Source organism: Arvicanthis niloticus, chromosome 25 (genome assembly GCF_011762505.2).
Source record: "Arvicanthis niloticus isolate mArvNil1 chromosome 25, mArvNil1.pat.X, whole genome shotgun sequence".
NCBI classification, from domain to species: domain Eukaryota; kingdom Metazoa; phylum Chordata; class Mammalia; order Rodentia; family Muridae; genus Arvicanthis; species Arvicanthis niloticus.
The window spans coordinates 21,390,945-21,396,406 of record NC_133433.1 but is presented as its reverse complement, the minus strand read 5'-3'; the positions used below and the strand labels follow the sequence as shown (position 1 = coordinate 21,396,406).

The 5,462-nt window shown below is 41.0% G+C and overlaps 1 pseudogene; it reads left to right on the top strand.

Annotated features, from left to right (window-relative positions):
- Positions 1-639: 639 nt before the first annotated feature.
- LOC143438340 (ribosome biogenesis protein NSA2 homolog pseudogene) lies at positions 640-1,186 on the top strand (annotated as a pseudogene).
- Positions 1,187-5,462: the final 4,276 nt, after the last annotated feature.

Here is a 5,462-nt window from a genome sequence, read left to right as displayed (position 1 = left end):
TCCTCATCATATTTTAGAATTAGCCATGCCCTCTCATGAGGGGTGGAAAGAGAGAAATAGCTGAAAGCTATTGTAATAAGAGAATCCTCAGAATCTGCATATGGGATTTGTACTGATAAAATATCTGAGATAAACAAAGTAAGATGAGAAGACTCATTGAGTTAGTTTATGGTTACTTAGCCCTGATGACTTTGAGTGCACGGCAAGGCAGAACATTATGATGGGGAGTACTCAGCAGAGCAAATAAATCATGTCATGAGTATCCAAGAAGGAGGAGGAGGAGGAGGAGGAGGAGGAGGAGGAGGAGGAGGAGGAGGAGGGAGAAGAGGAAGCAGAAGGAGGAGAAGAAGGAGAAAGAAGAAAGAGAAGGAGGAGAAGAAGGAGAAGGAGGAGAAGGAGGAGAAGGAGGAGAAGGAGGAGAAGGAGGAGGAGGAGGAGGAGGAGGAGGAGGAGGAGGAGGAGGAGAAGAAGAAGAAGAAGAAGAAGAAGAAGAAGAAGAAGAAGAAGAAGAAGAAGAAGAAGAAGAAGAAGAAGAAGAAGAAGAATAGTGTGTGTGAGTGAGAGAGAAGCTCTTTCTCACTCCAGCATGTAGGCTTGTGGGCCAGAGAGACCCAGAAATTAAGAGTTTTTTGGCAAGAAATGCTACAAGATAAATATATTGAATTGCACCCAAAAAATGGTATGGATATCATTTGGATTAGCATGAGAAAAAGAGAAAGAAATAAAGTCAGGAGACCCACAAATGTTCAAAGAAAGGGGGAGGAGAGATTAGCCTGAAGACTAAAGCTCTATCATCAACAGCGTCATGCTGAGAAAATACAGATGAAAATGACTATTACAGTGCATGAAAAGAGAAACACCAAGCAGAAGGATGACGAGAAGACTCCACAGGGAGCAGTACCTGCCTACCAGCTGGACAGAGAGGGGCAGTCCAGAACAAAAGTACTTTCCAGCATGATAAAGCAGAAACAAAAAGGGAAGGCAGGAAAATGGGAGGTCCCTCTACCCAAAGTTTGTGTCTAAGGAGAAACAGAAGTATTGAAAGTTATTCAAACAGTAATAAAAAGAAAAAAAGAAGGGATGGAAGAGGGCAGTTACTGAAGTCTGCTTTGTTGGTGATGGTTTGATATAAAAACCACCTAAATATGAAAGGTTCACTAGGCTAATGGGACTACATTTGCAATAAGCCCATGTCACACACTCTGAGCTGAAAGCTACATTTTGTCTGCCTATACTCCATGCGAAAAAGGACCTATCATCCCCATTATATAAAACCCTGGATGTAATCACTAAAGGGACAGTTACTGAGTGAATGTGAGTGAACTACCGAACATTACCCAGGAAAACACCATTGCTGTGATCTTTCTGAACCACCAACCAGCCTTACCCTATGTATAGTCATCAAGAAGTATTTATAAAATTATAAAGAAAAATAAAAATCTTCCCATTAGAGAGAGGGAGGGAAGGGAGGGAGGGAGGGAGGGAGAGAGAGAGAGAGATATCTGAGAGCTTCCAAGGGTGAAATCCCCTTCAATGATGACCTGATCTCCTTCTAGTAGACAACACTTCCTAAATGTTTCACTATTTAAGAATAGTGACACAGGTTTGTGGCCACATCTACAATGCATGGCCTTTTTCAAAATATTTATGAACCAAACCATAATAAGATTGCATGGAGGAAGAATAAGGACATAATAAAATCATGTATTAGTCAAGGTAGTAAGATTTACAGCAAGCACTCCTGAATCTCTGTGAGTTCACTTGCTAAAGGCTAGCCTTTGGTTGACCCCATGCCCAGTCCAGCTCACCAGGAGAGTTAGAGAAGTCTGCTCCCGGAGGCTTAGGTTCTTACAATTTGAGAAGCCTCTATTTTTTTTAAACTGTAAATCAAATGTATTGTTTCAAATTTATAAAGCATAACACTTATTTTAAACAAATATTTGTAATACTTTAACATTTTGTGCTTTTTTTTCTGGAGCTCTTAACATTTCTATTGTTATCTTTCTTTTATTTTTGAGATTATAATATAATCACATCAATTTCCTCTTTCCTTCCTTCCTGCAAACCCTCCCATTACTCCTCCTTGCTCTCTTTCAAATTCCCCCATTACCTGCTGTTACATGCATATATGTATATATGTGTACATATATATTCCTAAGTATAACCTGTTCAGTATGCACAATGTTACTTATATGTGTGTTTTCAGTGACAAACATTTGGTATTGGATACCCAGATAATGTGTTCTTTCCCAGGTAAAACTATTTTACCATTTTTAGCATTCCTTAGTCACCTGGAGTTTTTGTGTACAGTTGAGGTCTCACGGTCTTTTTCCCATCTACTTTGGCAGTATCTACTGTTGTTGTCCTTGTTCAGCTCATGTGTAAGTGGCCATTTTGGGGAGAATTTATGGAGATGGCTTCTGACATTCTTAGGGGACACAATCTTATAGCAAACTCCACCAGTAGTGTGGTTGTTACAAGTTTTTAACCCTTCCCTTCACAATGTTCACTGAGAGTTAGATGTGTAAACACTTTATAGATTTATCCATTATGACTGGGATCTACAACTCTATTTTGTTTGGTTATGGTTTTCTGTAATCACTTTTGTTATAAAGAGAATTTTTCTTGATGAGGCATGAGAATTACACTTATCTGTGGGTATAAGTACAAATATTTAGAATATCCTTAGAGTTTATGCTGGTTTAATAAATAAAGTGATGGTTCTTAGTTCTCCAAGATCCACGAGTTTACTAGTACTGGGTAGTTATCTCAATTCTAGCACCAAGCATGTTTTCCCTCTTGTTGAGAAGGTCTTAACACCATTCAGAGAGCTGTTGGTTACTGCTAAGATGTGAATACTGCTAATGCAGCCTTAGGGGTTATTGTGCTTTACTGGTCATTGTTGTGGTTCACAGGCATCAGAGCTGGATAGGACTGTTATTTGCTTCCTTCCTTTAGAAGCTTGAAAGGCACGGCATCATCTAGTACCATGAAAGCGACTCCTTAGGAGGAGGCACTCAGGCCACTTCTAGCTGGGGGGCCTCTTAGATCCGTGTATAAAGTACATAGCATCTACAGCAATAGGGGGTTACCTTTCATCTCTGTAGACAGCCAATGACAAGAGTGATAGCCTGCAATATTTTTTGAGCCAACCTCTGACATTATTAATAATAGTCTGCTATGCTTGCAGACAGGAATCTAGTATAACTGTCTCCTCAGAGGCTTTATGCAGCAGCTGATGGAGGCAGATGCACAGACTCACAGCTAAACATCAGGTAGAGCTCAGCGAATCTTGTGGAGGAGTGGAGGATAAAAGTAGCCAAGCCAAAGAAATCAAAGATACCACAAGAAGACCCACAAGATTCAACTAACCTGGAACCATGGGGGCTCACAGAAACTGGGCCAACAACCAGGGAGCATACTAGAGCTGGACCTAGGCCCCCTATACATTTGCATCAAATGTATAACTTTGTCTTCATGTGGGTCCCCTTACAAGTGGAGTGGGTGCTGTATCTGTTCCCTGCCATTGGATCCTTTTGCCCCTAAATAGACTCCCTGGTTGGGCTTCAGTGGGAGAAAACATGCATAGTCCTGCTGGGACTAGATGTACCAAGGTGGGGTGGTACCCATGGGGGTCTTCCCTTTTTTGAGAAGAGGGAGCGTGGCAATGGGGGAGAGATTTGTAAAGGTAGGACTATTAAGAGAGGCAGGAGGGGAGCTATGACCAAGATGTAATGTGAATAAAAAATTAAGCAAGTTGCTTTAAAGTCCACAACTGTTCTTTGGGCAGATAGGGTGTGCCAGCCCCCCAACCTCCACAACCAGAGACAGATTGATATTCAGGAGGTTTATCATAATCAGGCTCACAGCTCAAGTTCAAGTGGATCGAGTACCCCAAAATATATCCAGATATGCTGAATCTAATATAAGGGAAAGTGAGGAAAGAGAAAAAAATCCTCGAACAAATCAGCACAGGGGAAAATTTCCTGAACAGAACACAAGTGGCTCAGGCTCTAAGATCAACAATTGACAAATGGGACCTCATGAAACTGAAAAGCTTCTGTAAGGCAAAGGACACAGTCAATAGGATAAAACAGGAACCTACAGATTTGGAAAAGATCTTTACCTACCCTACATTCAATAGAGGGCTAATATCCAAAATATAAAAACAAGTTAGATCCCATAAAACCAAATAACCCAATTAAAAATAGTTTACAGAGCTAAACAAAGAATTCTCAACTGAGGAATCTTGAATGGCTGAGAAGTACCTAAAGAAACGTTCAACATCCTTAGTCATCAAAGAAATGCAAATTAAAACAACCCAGAGATTCTACTGTACACCAGTCAAAAGGGCTAAGATAAAAAAACTCAGGTGACAGCAGATGCTGGCGAGGATATGGAGAAAGGGGAACACTTCTCCATTGCTAGTGGATTGCAAACTTGTATAAACACTTTGGAAATCAATCTGGCAGTTCCTCAGAAAATTGAAAATAGTTCTACCTGAAGAACTACCCAGCTACACAATTACTGGGCATTTCCCTAAAAGATAGTCCAACATACAACAAGGACATGTTCTCTACTATGTTCATAGCAGCTTTATTTATAATAGCCAGAAGCTGGAAACAGCCCAGATGTCCCTCAATGGAAGAATGGATACAGAAAATATGGTAGATTTACACAATGAAATACTACTCAGCTATTAAAAATTATAACTCCACAAATTTTGCAGGCAAATGGATGGAACTAGAAAATATCATCCTGAGTGAGGTAACACATAACCAAAAAGGCATACATGTTGTGTACTCATTGATTAGTGGATAATAGCCTAAAAACTCAGAATACCCATGATACAACTCACAGACCATAAGAAGCTTAACAAGAAGGAAGGCCAAAGTATGGATGCTCTAATCCCAATTAAAAGGGGGAACAAAATAATCAGGAGAGTCAGAGGGAGGGAGGGAGAAACCTCAGTGGGAGAGGGGAGGGGGAGGAAAAAAAAGGGAGAAGGATCAGGTATGGGAAGAGACAGGAGAGAAGTACAGAGGGCCAGGAGATGAATAGATATATGTAGCAGTGGGGAATGGGCAAAGAAGGAACCTCTAGAAAGTCCCAGATGCCAAGGATGTGTGCAAGAGGCTCCCAGGACCCAATGGGGATGACATTAGCCAAAATATCCAACAGTGTGGAGATAGAACCTGAAGAGATCACCTCTAGTAGATAGACATGGCATCCAGTAGAGGGATAGGGCCACCTACCTATCTCAAAATCTTTAAATCAGAATTGTTCCTGTCTAAAAGAAATGTAGGAACAAAACATGGAGCAGAGACTGCAGAAAAGGCCATCCAGAGACCACCCCACCTTGGGATCCATCTCATCTGAAGCCATCAAACCCCAACACTATTGCTGATGCCAATAAGTACTTGTAGACAGAAGCTTGGTATAGCTGTCCCCTGAAAGGCTCT